This window comes from Megalopta genalis, chromosome 1 (genome assembly GCF_051020955.1).
Source record: "Megalopta genalis isolate 19385.01 chromosome 1, iyMegGena1_principal, whole genome shotgun sequence".
In the NCBI taxonomy this organism is placed as follows: domain Eukaryota; kingdom Metazoa; phylum Arthropoda; class Insecta; order Hymenoptera; family Halictidae; genus Megalopta; species Megalopta genalis.
Genome location: NC_135013.1, coordinates 31,833,509 through 31,850,112, shown reverse-complemented (window position 1 = coordinate 31,850,112; position 16,604 = coordinate 31,833,509). Strand labels below are relative to the sequence as shown.

At 44.4% G+C, this 16,604-nt stretch overlaps 1 protein-coding gene across 2 annotated transcripts in view; it reads right to left on the bottom strand.

Moving 5' to 3' along the window:
- Nucleotides 1-16,604, bottom strand: part of LOC117218068 (uncharacterized) — a 68,028-nt gene that overhangs the window by 26,191 nt on the left and 25,233 nt on the right. The gene's annotated exons all lie outside the window — the stretch shown is intronic.

The window sequence follows — 16,604 nt, the reverse complement described above, 5'->3', positions numbered from 1 at the left end:
CCCTCCGGTTTAATCGCGCGACGCGGGCTGCAGCAGCAGCAGCCGTCTCTCCCGAGGGCGCAGGGCCGAGGGGTCCATTTATAATTCGGCTCATCGCGGCGAATCAGAGTATGTATATTCTCTCGGCCGGGAAACTTCGGTTTAAGCGTAGACTGAACTATAATCCGTGGCCTCGGAACGCGAGTTTCGACTGCTCGCGCCTCGGATCTTGCCCCGGATTCCAGTTCCAGAGAATCTGTTTACGGCAGTTTCTGCCTCGCAATGCTCCCCCCTCGCCACCCCCTGGGACTGTAATATCAACATTAGACCCGTCTCCCTCTCCTCGTTATCCCGCCGCGAGGACCGCCGTTATCGTTGTCGCGTCCACTCCCGCGGGGAATAATCGTTATTTGCACGTACTTGCAGCTCGCGCGAACCTTTTTCCGAAACTCTTCCTCATTTTCCCCGTGGCTCGTTCTTGTTGACTCTGACAAAAGAGTTCGTTCGAGCTCGTTCGAGCTCGTTCTCGACGACGGAACGCGACCGCCGCATCGTCGACGTTTCTTCTCGAGCCTCAACGTTTCTTATCCGAGTGTAAATCTTGTTTCGCCGGACCGTCTTTTTCTCCGCGATTTTAGGAGGAATGCCGGAGATCCGGACAATTTCAGAGATCGTTCTCTTTCGTGTTAAATGTGGCCGGTTGTTCTGCCGAAGAGAAAATGGCGCGCGCGAGGTAGAAATCCCAAGAGACGGTTGGGTAGCACGATGAAGCATTACGACACCTCTTTACGAAGATCACCGTGGGGACTGCTAAAGAATCTCCTGAACGCTTGACGATGATCGACTGTCACGACGATGATCCACTGTTCAAACTGTGCAGCAGTGTTTTAAACCCAAATTATTTCATCGCGCGCATTACGAAGAAGCAGACGCGTTCGTTCGCGTTTAAGATTCATTTTGCATGTAGTGAGATCTCGACGGTTTCAGGGTGTCCCAAAAATGTCTCGCAATCCGAAAGTAGGGGATTCCTGAGGTGATTTGAAGCAACTTTTTCCTTAGCGAAAATGCGATCCGCGGCTTCGTTTACGAGTTATCAACGAAAAACAGTGACCAATCAGAGGCGAGATCATTCGGAGCGAGACGGCCGAGCCAATGAGCGGAACTGGGCTCCGCGCACTCGTTGGCTGGGCCGCCGCGCGCCAGCCGAGCTCGCCTCTTATTGGTCAGTGTTTTTCGTTGATAACTCGTAAACGAAGCCTCGGAGAAAATTCTCGCAAAGGAAAAAGTTGTTTCGAATGACCTCAGGAACCTCCCATTTCCGAATTGCGAGACATTTTCGGGACACTCTGTATTGCGTCGTCACATCGTCTCGAACGTATACGATAGACCATTGGGATGCTTTTTTTCATCAGCGCGAGGATACAGATTTCGAAAGAAATTCGTCGATCTATATGTAATATTTGTGCTTCCATTGTATCGCTGTCGGAACCATTGTCTTTGCCTCGTCGGTTACCTCAACTATGCGGCATGCCCGGGTCGGTGGAAAATTAGTTAAATTGCTGGAAGCGTGGAGCGCACGGAACATTTACGGCGGAATATTGGTGAAACATCGCGCTCGAATACTTCTTCGTATTCATGGCCTCGTTTTGTCAGAGCGTATTTCTCGGGCCGTATACAGTAATGTCTCCCTTACTGACGCTCAGATTGTGCACTAAACTAGACAATTTGGGAAGAGGAGATACGATTATTCGAGCCTCGAGGCTCGTTCGTATAATCGTGGACAATTTATAACAACAAAAATAAACCACAAGGCTCGAATAATCGTATCTCCTCTTCCCAAATTGTCCATTTTTCTGCACAATCTGAGCGTCAGTAAGGGAGACATTACTGTCTTCGTCAAATTTGAGAATGCGAGCTGTTTACTGCGACAATGGTTTCACTTAAGTGCTAACAAACGATCGCAAAAATTCATAAAAATAATACCTCTACAAAATATCTAAAATTTGCAGAATTTTAAAACTTTTACTCCTCTTATAATTATTGTATTACAATACAATTTCTATATATTTATCACTGCGATACAAATTTGAATCAACCAATTATAATAATGTCTCCCTTACTGACGCTCAGATTGTCCACTAAAATGGCTAATTTGGGATAGAGAAGATACGATTATTCGAGCCTCGAGGCTCGTTCGTATAATCGTGGACAATTTATAACTACAAAAATAAACCGCAAGGCTCGAATAATCGTATCTCCTCTTCCCAAATTGCCCATTTTTGACGAGATTTTTGAATACGAGATACAGGAGCTGTGACAATTTTGAAAGATTGAAAGTAATATAACAATTTTATGAGATGCTTCGGACCTGTTTATTGCTCTGTACAGTAATGTCTCTCTTACTGACGCTCAGATTGTCCACTGAAATTGCTAATTTGGGAAGAGAAGATACGATTATTCGAGCCTTGTGGCTCGTTATTATAGTTAACGACAATCGATAATTATGAAAACGAGCCGGAAGATTCGAATAATCGTATCTCATCTTCCGAAATTGTCCACTTTTGTGTACAAACTGAGCATCTCCCTACAGTAATGTCTCCCTTATTGACGCTCAGAGATACGATTATTTGAGCCTTGCGGCTCGTTTGTATAATCGTGGACAATTTATAACAACAAAAATAAACCACAAGGCTCGAGTAATCGTATCTCCTCTTCCCAAATTGTCCATTTTTGTGCGCAATCTGGGCGTCAATTAGAGAGACATTACTGTATCAGCGGGCCGAGCCACCAGTGATATGTCTAATCCCCGATTTCCTCTGATTTCGAAGTCGCCTAACGACTCTCGTGAACAGACATACCCGGAAACATACTTCGTTCGGGTCCAGGTGGTATCGCGCATATTTACGTCTCTCCGGCGGTGCGTTATGCAGATGCAATCTGCATCGGCGGCCCCGCGAAACTGGCGGCGCTCCCGTAATAATGCCTGGTTTAGGTGCACACCGTAACTCAGCCGCGTGCGGCGCGATTTCGGCGATTTCGTCCTTCGTAAATCTTGCATCCATTAGACGGCCCGGGAACTTCGCCGCAGCTATTAGACCGTTAATGGTTTTAATAGACGTTCGTTTGTAGCAGCCGCGCCTTCGCCATTGTCCGGCTGGCCGGATCTGGAACTCGATTTGCCGCGAGAGAGAGAGAGAGAGAGAGAGACCGTGTTCAGGCTTCGCGCGGTGCTCCCGACAGGCCTCCGTGCAGCCAGCCGAACAGTTGTTCGATAAATATATTTTTTATTTTTTTATATTTTTTTTTACCACAGCTGGATGATCGCGAACGCGAGAAAATTTCACGGCAACGAATTTCGCGTTGGCCGGCAGTGAACGGCCATTAATTCCGAGCAACTCGCGGCCGCGTGCTCCCGGCGCGGTCGGAATTAATGTTTGAGAGCGCGGCGTATCGGATTGTTCGGCCGGCGAATAAATTACCGGGCCCGGAAATTATAATCTCGCATTATCATTCGGCTCGCGGACGGCTCGAGTGCCCGAGAGCGCGATGAAGATGAAATCGATTCGCGAAATCGGGATCGACGCGTGTTCCCCTCTCTCCGTTCGCCCTTCGAAATCCACGTTTCCGTTCGAGCGTTCCGACAGGTTGGATCGCATGATCTCTCCGTCCCGCCGGACGTTCCTCCGCATCGCGTTTCCCCGTAAATTTCTTATCGCTGAGCGTGGCATTGTTCCGAGATTAGTGGACATCCGGCTGCCTCCCCCCGACGAATCGCAGGAAAACACGATGAATTTTTCCTGAGCTCGGCTCCTCCGCCGTGGATGCAGCGCTCTCGCATGCGGCGTGATTGCAGTGTCTAATCCGGCTAGGGTCACGGCCCTACCATCTGCACTCGCGCGATAATAATTCTGCCCTCGTAAGACCTTAGGATCGCCGCCCTTTGCATTTCTAATACTCTCGGCCGCGATGGCTCCTCGCAGCCTTGAAGAAACTGTATGGCCGTTTGCAGTTACGGGACGCTTGGAATTTTCACCTTCCGTACTCTGGAAGCCTTTAAATGTCGGATCTTTGTCCTCCTAATGGCTTTTGTATTTCAAATGACCCCTTGAACTCGCAGTCTCGCGAATATCCAACCATTTTCGTCGATTATTTCGATGGGGCGTAGGTCTCTGCCTTTCTACTTGTCACGTACCGTAGAAACGTTTCCGGGGAAATTGAGTTCGGAGATGTAGAAGCTAATAGTTTACGGTTTAAAATGAGCTGAGTTAGGTTGTTTCTCAATTTTTTTTCATGAAGTTACAAAAGTTTGAAAATCAACGATTTGCACCGTAACGTTTCAGGAGCGGTAAAGTAGGCTTCCATTTTTGCACCTGTTATGTGCTACAACAATTTTTTTAGAAGAAATGAGTTCAAGTTTCTGAAAGCTAAAGATTTAAGCTTTAAAATGAGTCCAATTAGATAGTTGTACGATTTTTTTTCACGAAGTTGTAAAAGTTTTAAAATTAACAATTTGCACCGTAACCTTTTATGAGTGGTAAAGTAGGCTTCTATTTTCGCACCTGCCATGTGCTACATAAATTTTTTCAGAAAAAATGAGTTCAGGTCTATGAAAGCTAAAAGTTTAAGCTTTAAAATGAGTCCAATTAGATAGTTGTACGATTTTTTTTCATGAAGTTACAAAAGTTTGAAAATCAACAATTTTTATCGTAATATTTTAGGAGCGGCAAAATAGGCTTCCATTTTCGCACCTGTCATGTGCTACAACAATTTTTTCAGAAAAAATGAGTTCAGGTCCATGAAAGCTAAAAGTTTAAGCTTTAAGACGAGTCCAATTAGATAGTTGTACGATTTTTTTTCGTGAACTTACAAAAGTTTGAATATCAACAATTTGCACCGTAACATTTCAGGAGCGGCAAAATAGCCTTCCATTATCACACCTGTCATGTCCTACACAATTTTTTTCAGAAAAGATGAATTCAGGTCCCTAAAAGCTAAAAATTTAAGCTTTAAAATAAGTCCAATTAGATAGTCGTACAATTTTTTTTCATGAAGTTACAACAGCTTGAACATCAACAATTTTTATCGTAACATTTTCGAAGCGGAGGAACGAGCTTCCCTTTCCTACCTACCACACGCTGTAACAATATTTTTCAAGAAAATCGAATTCGAGAGTACGAAAGCAGAGTCTCCGCGCTTTCAAATGCCTCGAATCAGATCGCCGTACGATTTTTTCTCACGATGTTATATCGTTTCGAACATCGCCAACGTTAAAATTACAACGTATCTTTGGGTCACGGACTTTCAGGCGATTCTGGGAACACCGGCAGAAAAACGATTCTTTTCGAAAAAACTGCGCAAACTGGACGTCACGCGGTGTGTACAAAGTGCTCGGTGCCATTTTTCCATCTATAAATTTTCGAGCGGCACGCTTTTTCACCGTGGTTCCCGTCGTTCGAACGAACAAAGGGATCGAGCGACTGATGAAACGTTTTAGTTGAACGGTTTCCACCCTTCCATTTCTCTTTTTTTTTTTGGGCGCCCGTTCAATCGGAACCCGCACGCTCCCACTATAACCGCGTCGTACAATATTATCTCTGGAGATGCTCTGTAAATGGAATCGACGTGGGGTTAAATTGAATTCATTTTCTGCGAAGCACCGCCGTCCGCTTCCGCGAGCCCTGAGAGCCGTCCGCGGCGCTGGATCGGACACAGAAACTGCTCCATTAAGCTTATTCGGCTCCATTACCTCCTCGTATCTCACCTCTGTCGATATTCACTTCGCTCGTATTCGCGAGATTTCTAACTCCGCGATCCGAGCGATTCTGCAAGCTCGATTTTCCCGCGAAAGCGCGGCACAGTCGTCCGAATTTCACGCTCTGAAATCCGGCGAGGCCGGGACAGAAGTTCCGAGCGTGTTTCGCCGCGGCTAACGAAGATGTACGTTTCAACGCTGCATTTTCTCCGCGCCTGATTCAGGTGTAAATCTCAATTTTTGCGGGGAAAACGAGGGAAAGACGCGCACCGAAGGTTCAAAGACCCCGGCCGCCGGTGGTTAGAGTTAATTCCACTCGACTCGAACCGGAATTTAATACTTCTGGCACGCGCATTCTCTCGCCCCAACGATCTCTCTCTCTCTCTCACGCTCTCTGTCTCTCTCTCGCGCTCTCTTTCTTTTGTGCTCTGTCTCTCGCGCTCTGACTCGCGCGCTCTGACTCGTGCGCTCTGACTCGCACGCTCTGACTCTCGCGCGCTCTGACTCTCGCGCGCTCTGACTCTCGCGCTCTGTCTCTCGCACGCTCTGACTCGCGCGCTCTGACTCGCGCGTTCTGTCTCTCCCGCGCTCTGACTCGCGCGTTCTGTCTCTCCCGCGCTCTGACTCGCGCGCTCTGACTCTCGCTGTCTGTCTTTCGCGCTCTCTTTCTCTCTTTCGCTCTCTCCCCTCTCTCTCTTTCTCTTTCTCTGCGGAGGTGACTTTATTTCGGGCCCAGGAGAAAGAATTGGAAGAATATTACTAGGAAACAATGCCGGCGACCGCGACGGTTCCCAATGCAAATCACGGTAAACGCCGGTGAATGCGGTAACCGGGAATTATTTCATTTGCGCTGCTCGCGAAGACGAATGCGCCCCTGGGACCGTTTACTGTGCGAACGTTCCGCCACGCTCTCGAGGAGGGTGCACATTTCGCTGACAGGTTCGTTTCAAACGGCCATTTAACCCTTTCGTTACCGGACGATTTTACAAACGTTCGCGTGCCACCGTTGTTGAAGCATTGTTTCCGGTTTTTCCAGCACGCCTGTCCTTCGATTTAAGCGAACCATTCGTTTACGAGAGAGAAGATCATCGAGATAAAGGCTAAACGTTCGATAAACCGTCGGGAAAAAATGGTACGTCAAATTCCTGGCAATCCTTGCAAAGGGTAGACTTGGATCTACAAGTTTAAAGCGATTTCTGTCACGATAAAAATGTTTTCGGCGCCTATGGAACCATTAAATGCGAATTCGTGACCTTTTCGAAGAGTGATAGTAGCTTCACTTTTTTCATCTGCTATTGGATTGAAAAATTCTTTTTGCAAAAATAAGGATTGACGTGTGAAACGTAAAGGATTACCCTTTAAAATGAGCTCAGTTGGATTGACGTGCGATTTTTTTTCATCGAGGTACCACGCTTTGAATGTCAACCATTTTCATCAATTTATGTGATTTTGATGAGGAAATGTAGCTTCGCTTCCTCCACTGTCACGCTCTACAACAATTTTTTCAGAAAAGATGAATCCAGGACTGTCGAAGCTAAGAGTTTGCTCTTTAAAATGAGCCTAGTTAAATAGTCTTACGATTTTTTCTCACGCAGTTACAGCACTTCAAACATCAACCTTTTAATCAATCTATACGATTTAGAGAGGGAAAGTAGCTTCGCTTCCTCGCCTATCACGCTCTACAAAAATTTTTTCAGGAAAGATGAATCCAGGACTGTCGAAGCTAAGAGTTTGCTCTTTAAAATGAGCCTAGTTAAATAGTCTTACGATTTTTTCTCACGCAGTTACAGCACTTTAAACATCAACCTTTTAATCAGTCTATACGATTTACAGTGGGAAAGTAGCTTCATCTTCGCACCCGTCACGCTCTACAAAAATTTTTTCAGGAAAAATGAATCCAGGACTGTCGAAGCTAAGTGTTTGCTCTTTAAAATGAGCCTAGTTAAATAGTCTTACGATTTTTTCTCACGCAGTTGCAGCACCTTGAACATCAACCACTTAATCAATATATACGATTTACAGAGGGAAAGTAGCTTCATCTTCGCACCCGTCACGTTCTACAAAAATTTTTCCAGAAAAAATCAATACAGCACTGCAAAAGCTAAAGGTTTACTCTTTCAAATGAGTCTAGTTGGATTCCGCTAAGATTTTTCTTTACAAAGTTCCAGCACTTTGAATATCAATGGTTTTCTCCAATTCATACCATTTTCGGAAAACAATCGCAAGAAAAGTAGCTTCACATTCCCACCTGTAACATTCTACAGAAACTTTTCCAGAGAAAATCAATACAGCACTGCGAAAGCTAAAGGTTTACTCTTTCAAATGAGTCTAGTTGGATTCCGCCAAGATTTTTCTTTACAAAGTTCCAGCACTTCGAATATCAATAACTTTCTCGAATTCATATCATTTTCGAAAAACAATTCCAAAAAAAGTAGCTTCACACTCCAACCCGTAACATTCTACAACAATTTTCCCCGACAAAACGCATAGAAAGCCTCGAAAGCAGAAGCGTTCCCCTTCGAAATGCCCTAAATTCGATCACCGTACGATTTTTCTCCACGAAGTTACAACGGTTCGAACGTCCGCAACGTTCGCGCCGAAGCAACAGTTAAATTAAAACGCAAAGTACATAATATCGGCCTGCGGAATCGATCATTCACAGTTTCAAATTTCACTTTCTGACAGCTTAAACGAGACCCGATTTTTCCGGCGACACCGTGGCACGCGGGATCGGCTTTTGGTAGCTGTCCAAACCGTTCGATCACGCGTCGTCCAGAGCTCGCAGCCGGAGTTTCTATCGGCGGGACGTGCATAAGCGCCGCGAAACTTCATCGGACCGTCGAACAATAATCGGACACGGGAATGATATTCCGTGGACGGAGTTGCGGAACAATAGCCGATCGGGGTACTCCGGGCGTGCCGATGTTGCTCGAATGCGACTCGAAATTCTGGCGATAAATTACGGACGGCGATGCGGGCCATTTTGTCGGCGGAGTCGAAGCACGCGAGTCGCGGCTGTCTCTTGGCATTCGCGACGAGGCGAACGGAAGTGGCGGCGATAAAATCGACAACGGTAAACTATGCGAGCCGATAGGCAGACTCTAGAGGCCGATCGAAGGAACGAATTCCACGGACGCGCATTGTTTTCCATCGTGTTTTTCGCCGGCGAATTCGCGGCTTTCCAGACGAAGGATAACTACTGACCGCGATAACTTTGTTATTCCCAGCGAGATTGAAAATCCAAACGGGCGCATAATTGGCTCGGAGAACGGGATTCCGGATCAGCAGCTCGGTTCATTAAGGTTATCACCGGTGTTCTTAACGCTGGCTGATGAGGCTCCGGCCTCGGCAGTTTAGAGCTTTAACGGCGTTTGTTAGCGTGCACGAGAAAGAACCGCCGGCCGGCGGCGGCTATACAAATTCGTATCGCGGTTTCTGCTTTAATTCGTGCCACGGGGTTATGTTGTATTCGCGTTAGAATATTGTGCGTTTAATTAACGCGCTGCCGAGTGATTTGCGTCGCATTCACGGTTTAACAAAGAACGCGAAAAGTATTTAATTCCGCGGCCCGTTCCATTGTTGTCCGCGCGTATTAACTCTCTCTCGAGTCGCGGGACCGCGGAACAATGCGCTCGGGCATCCCCCATTCTATTCAATTATTATATTTCTCTTCAATTCTTGCCACGCAGAGAGAGGGATCACATTGTAGCATCGTCTGTTTGTTCGTGAAACGGTTCGTTACCGTAGAGATTGTGTGTTTGTGCATTTACAACGAAAATTTCTGCTTCGGAGACTTTCGCCTTCTTCTCCGCGGCTCGCGCGAATTACCGATGAAAGAAACGAATTTCTATCGAGAATCGCCGCACGGTCGCAACCGCTTCAGAAAGGACGATCCACGGTTCAGCGATCAAACGTCACGTTTAGCGCAAGCACGCGCCATTAAATCGCGCCCGACGCAACAAAGCTCCGAATTAAATCGCGTCACCCATTAATTCTGCAAATCGCATTTTCTTTACGTCTCCCGCGAACGGGGCGGCGGCGATCAATCCTTTCGCAATCCTTTATTGCCTTTGCCGGCTCTGAAATTTGTAATACGACTCCTCGAGTCTATAGTATAACATAATAGAATATAATATAAATATAATCTAATATGAATATAATATGAATATAATATGAATATAATATAAATATAATATAAATATAATATAATATGAATATAATATAAATATAATATAATATGAATATAATGTGAATATAATGTGAATCTAATGTGAATATAATATGAATATAATATAATTTAATATAATATAATATAATATGAATATAATGTGAATATAATGTGAATCTAATGTGAATATAATATAATTTAATATAATATAATATAATATAATATAATATAATATAATATAATATAATATAATATAATATAATATAATATAATATAATATAATATAATATAATATAATATAATATAATATAATATAATATAATATAATATGAATATAATATAATATAACATAATATAACTCCGTCAAGGCCTGCTGATATTCGTACAACGTGCGTGGAGTAAGAGAACGCCATTATTGATATTCCCACGATTCCGTTCTAGCGCGTAATTCTCGCGATCGAATCGAATGAATCCTATTAGCAGGATTTACAATGATTGAACCGGTTTGCCAGAGAGTCTCGATAATTTGATTTCAAATCAGAAACTGTTGTTGATCGATACCAATATCCGAAGAAGTTCGTCGAGTTACGGATAAAATTGTCGACGCTTTGGAAGAATCTTTTTCAAAGATATCCTCGACCGTCGATCTTCCATTTCGAAGCGATTTTTTATTACAAATCTGACCGTACATAAATTGTTAACGCTGAGACCGACTGCCGCTACGCTGCTTCGTAAAACCGGCGAGACTTTTATTTTAATTTTCCGCTATGCGCCGCAGCGACGATGTTTATTCAACGGTCCCTGCAAACCTAGCAATAATTTCGGACCGTCTGCGAACGAAGCACGGTAATTTCATTCGAAATAAAAATATCCGCAGCAGTTGGTATGCGCGATGTTAATCCGACTAATTTGTTGAATTAATTAAGCGATGAAATCGTTGTCGCTTCGTGAACAATTTTTCAACATATTCTCGGCCGTTGATCTTCGCTTTTTAAACGATTGCCGGAACTGCGAGGAGCTACACTGCTTCGTAAAAAACGACGGGAATTCGATTACACTTTTAGAATATCTATCGGAGCGAGGAGAGAGAGAGAGAAAGAGAGAGAGAGAGAGTTATTCAATCGTTTCGGGGAGCTTTCGGCGTTAAATAATCGCGGAAAAATTAACTCGATCCCCGACTCGACGTTCCACGTGGGTGCGGAAATGAGGGTCGGGACGAAGGACGCGATCGTGGCACGAATTTTCGAAAGCTTTCCCGCGTGATGCGAATCGTCGATTCACTCTCCCATAGTTCTCCGGGTAATGCGCGCGAAGCGTCGAATTTCCGACCGCATTGAGACAATATCTCCGAGTACGATTCCCTTTGAATGCTTCATTAATCCTCCGCCGAATCGCTTACTCGGTTCTCCGGATCTGTGAGCCTTGAAAATACTTGCCGCTTGCTCGTGCTCCCGAACTATCCGACCAATAAATCCCCGGACTGTCCGATTTTATTAACCGTTCTCGAGTCCCGAGCAACGCGATCGCGATCTGTTCAGATCTTGTGTCGCGATCAAAACGTTAGCGACGCGCGTACATCGCGTAGCTGCTTTCTTTTTTCATTTTTTTTCTGTTTGTTTCGTTTGTCAATCTTGACGGGCGCTGTCGCGCCGTTTCGAGATAATTCAAGCGGCGTTGTATTTTATGTTTTGTCCGTACGTTCGGTTAGTCGCCTAACGTACATGCGCGACCGAACTATTGTACGCTCGATTCGCGCTTCCTACGGCAAATTAATGACGTGGAAGGGTCTCTAGTAGTCTTAGAGAACTTTATTTTTTGTGTTGTACTCTCTGCGAGCGCTGGTGGAAGAATGCTCTTCCAACGCTGGAAAGTCGTGGAAGAGCACCCGTGGATGGAGGTAGATTGTTTATTATTGGTCAAGGCACGAATCACCCCTTGGAGGGGGGTGTCTGCCTTGACCCTTGTTGGGGCCTGAGAGGGTTTCCCCAATGGTGGGACCTTTTTATGGCCCTTGTCTCTGGACGCAACATTTTATGCTGCTATAACTTTCCACACTCGAATATGATGGAGAATAGAAAATAACAATGTGAAAGCAAAGAAAAAAAAATCGTTTTATCGATATTTATCATTTACATGGGATTGTAAGCTATAACACTTATTTATTCAAGAATAAAATATAGCCTTTTTCCATGGAACATTGTACGTGTAACATTGCAATATTCGGCTCTTTTCTGCAATGCGGATCAAAATCCAAAATTAAAATAAAAATTTTGACTATTTTTGTATCTTTTTCATTCTTTTGCCAGGACAATGTCCTAAATTGTGTTTTTTTACATTAAAAAGAAATTGATATTTTTTGGCCGGTTTTTTTCAAAAAAACTGTGCGTTAAGGGGTTAAAGGAACTTTCTCGCCGGCTCGATACAACGCGTGTTCTACGGATAGTTTTATCCAGGAAACACTGTCGAAACTCCGCCTGCGGAACAATGTTGCGTACAGAAGTTGTAGCCCGTAGTACATAATTAGTACTTCATTATCTCATCCAATTTTTTGAAGTACGACGATTCGCTCGTCTAGACGTGCAATTTTCTGCTCTACGACGCGTCGTTCAATCCTCGACAGAGAACGAATAAAACACGATGCTTGAACGAAAGAGAATTCGTTGCCGGAATTTCGAACGCCGGACTCGTCCGCATATAAAACAACAATCCATCCGCGGCGATCTAATCGCAAGTTTCTCCTCGATGTCCAGATTAGACATCCGCGTCCGTCATTCGTCGTGATCCGCGTTCGCCGATTATTTAAAATGCCGCGCGCGCTGCCCCGATATCAATTAATCGGCGCCAATTGAATTGATTAGCTATCGTCGCGCGTCGCAACGCCTCGGCGCCGTTAATTGTCGTTTCAGCGGCGCCGGAACGGTTTTACAGCGTGTCGCGACGACACGCGATCCCGGCATTTCCGGGAGAAATTGCTTAATCCAGGTTCTGGCTCGAAAGAGTCTCGACTGCCGTAAAAAAGCTCGTGGAATCGCGCGGGGCGGATCAGTGTCGCCTGAATTTCCTCCGTCGATTCGCAAACGAAGTTTCCGCGGAACGATCTCGGGATTCAGCTCGTGCGATTCCGATTAATCGAAAGACAAACCGCGTTCGTTCGATTCGTTCGATTCTGTTCTCTCTCTCTCTGTTGTCGACCGCGCGCCGAGTAAAATTTCATTTCTCCGCGGCCGCCCCCGCATTATAATCTGTTTACAGAAGCATGAAAGCAGGCGAAACTTTCTAACGAGACGGAATTCACTCTGCCTCCGTGGGTGGAACGAACTTCCGCGAATATTGCGCGCCCCGCGCCGAACGTTCCGACGGAATTAAAAAAGGATCAGCTTGCAGAACGGAAATTCATAAAAATGCAACTGTTGCACAGGACACGGACGGTCGCCCCTGTAAATATCCTTTACACGGCGTGCAACAAGCTTTCTTCCCGACGGCCAGCGCGCCGTTTCCACCCTCGTTTTTTCCTTAATCGACAAAGTTTCGACCGGCCCCTCGCCGCCGCGTTTCCCCGATTCTTTTGTCCTGCCTCGCCGCTTTGATCCTCCCGCGCGCCGCTTCTCGCCCCGTTCGCGCGCACCCTTTTCCCTTCCAGCCGATGAAAAATCGTCTCGGGAAACACCTCTCTTGGCGCTCCTCGATGTTCTTACGAATACCGTAACAGGCTCCAACCGAGGAAATCTGCTTAAAACGAGATAACTCGAAGTGCGAGGATTTTTCTTTTCGTTAATCGCTCGGTCGCTGTCGCAGCCGCGTCGATTATCGCGTTTTCTTGTCGCGGAAGAATCGATAGGAGACCATTCGAATTTTATTTACACGCGTAAAGAGCGATCTTCGTAATGGTCTCATCGACTTTTCTGTTTTATTTGAACGTCGCGGGCGTAACTTTGTTGCGTATTTCGTTGAGATTCCTTTTACGCGACGGAATAAATAAACGCGAATTCGCGTTAGTTTTTTGTTCGCGGGCTTCGACGAGTCTGAAACGATATTACGGCGCAACGAAATTGTTTTTAATTATTGAAGATTTCAGGGGATTATTTTAGATGCGACGTTCTCTCTTTATTTCTTCAAATTATTTCTCTCTCTGATAGAATTCTGAGGAATCTCTGCAGATTTCCACGCAGCTTGCAGTTCTTTAACTGAATCTTTATTCAATAATGATAATTATTTTATTATTCGGATTCGGATTCGTCGTGTTTTCCGGATTCGTTGTACCGATAATTGTTTGGTGGCAAGATAGTCGCGGGATTTTCTTAATTACCAGTTCTTTGAACAATTGAAAAGATCCAACGAAAATTCTGCAGCATTTTTGATAACCGAACAACGGATTTTACGGATTTATCGCGAGAAATTCGAGAGAGATTCGAAGAGAATTTGCAAGTGGTTTGTAAGAATAAATGAGAAGAGATTAGCAAGAGACACGATATCGAAACTATTAGAAGTATTTCAGAACACTGTTACACGATTTTCGGTACGATTACCGAGCGAAATCTTTCATTTGCATAAAGATCCGCTTTCGATTAATAACGTGAAATTTCACAGCCTCGGGAAACAGTGTACCGGCGTAGAATTAATAACGACGGGCCCGCGGACGCGATGCATTTATAATCCATCGAAATCCGTGCTCGTTTCGTCGCCGGTGGTCGTCGCTTTTTTTATTCCTCTCTCTCTTATTTTCACCCTTAGCTGTTAAAACCCCGGCGTCACGCTCCGGCAGTTCAATCAAATAAAATTTTTCCAATATATCGCGAGGCATCGTCCGAATAGCGCGAGAAGAAACTTCGGAAATAGGGGACCAGCCGAAAAAACGGCCTCGATGCTGCGATGTAATCCCATTAAAAAGTTACACGTATACGCCGGATAATTATTGACTCGCGCGTCAAAACCAGAGTGAAACAGAGCGAGAAGGGAAGGGGGACGGAGAGAGGGATCTATGGAAGGTGGAACGGCATACTCGGAAACGATATACAAGGTGTTCTAAAAATGTCTCGCAATCCAGAAGTGGCGGGTTCCTCGGATCATTTGAAGCAACTTCTTCCTTTGCAAAAATGTTCTCCGAGGCACCGTTAACGAGTTATTAACGAAAAACAGCGACCAATAAGAATCGAGTACGGCTGACGCGAGGCGGCCCAGCCAACCAGCGCACGAAGCCCAGTTCCGCTCATCGGCTCGGTCGCCTCGCGCCAGCCGAGCTCGCCTCTCATTGGTCACTGTTTTTCGTTAATAACTCGTTAACGGCGCCTCGGAGAAAATTGTTGTAAATGGAAAAGTTGCTTCAAACGACCCGAGGAACCCACCACTTTCGGATTGCGAGACATTTTTGGGATACCCTGTATGTACAGGGTCTTTCAACTAGAGCTTTCGTTTCGATTTGTCAAGAAAACGCGTGTTACTTTTTTTTACGAAATATGACGTAGGATTTCAATCGACGGAGAAACGGTTTGTCATTAACAATGGAGGAAATTGTCAACCGAATAGCCACCGCGGCCTCTCTCTTGCACGCCCGTGCACTTTCGATGAAATTTTCCCGTCGCGTTTTCACACATTTCGCCCCACTATTTCACCGATAATGGCTCGTATATTGTCATTAAGTGCTCCAATCGACTGGGGAGCATTGGCATAAATTTCCGCTTTCGCATAGCCCCAAAGGAAAAAGTCCAAAGCCGTTGAATCGCGTCGGCTCTGCCAGCAAAGTTTTCCCGCAAACCAGCGAAACGATTTCGACATCTCTGAGTTCCTTGTTTCGAAATCATTTATGCTACGTTTGCTTTGATGTTAACGATTTCGCTGCCTCGTTGAATCGCGTATCGTTCGATTTTTATCGACGCTAAAACTATCGGGATTTAAACGCGATCAACGTGTATTGTTTTACAACAATGACAAGATTCGATTCGCTCGAATTTCGGGCGTGCAGTGGTCCACAAAAGTGTTCGTACACCTTTTAAAACGCGATAAATATTTTAAAATTGAACTAAATTATTTGAATTTCTTTTTAGATTATAGTGGGACTAGTCTGATTGAAATGCTCTTTTTTTCTTTAATTTTGCTATCACTTGGAATGCGCTATCACTTTTGCTATTACTTTTGGATTTAAGCTTTCAAAACGCAATAACTATTATAAAATTGAACTAAGTTACTTGAATTTCTTTTTAGATTATAGAGGGACTAGTCTAACTGAAATGCTCTTTTTTCTTTAATTCTGTTATCACTTGGAATGCGCTATCACTTTTGCTATTACTTTTGGATTTAAGCTTTCAAAACGCAATAACTATTATAAAATTGAACTAAGTTACTTGAATTTCTTTTTAGATTATAGAGGGACTAGTCTAACTGAAATGCTCTTTTTTCTTTAATTTTGCTATCACTTGGAATGCGCTATCACTTTTGCTATCACTTTTGCTCTCACTTTTGAATTTAACCTTTCAAAACACAATAACTATTATAAAATTGAACTAAATTACTTGAATTTCTTTTTAGGTGATAGAGGGACTAGTCTAACTGAAATGCTTTCTTCTCTAATTTTGCTATCGCTTGGAATGCAAAGAAGAAATTAAAAACCCTTCAATATGCATATAAGTTACCGAGATCCACGAAAGACATTTTTTAAATTTTCGTTATAGGCTCGGATAAAAAAGTGAAAAAACAAGTGCTTTAAATTTT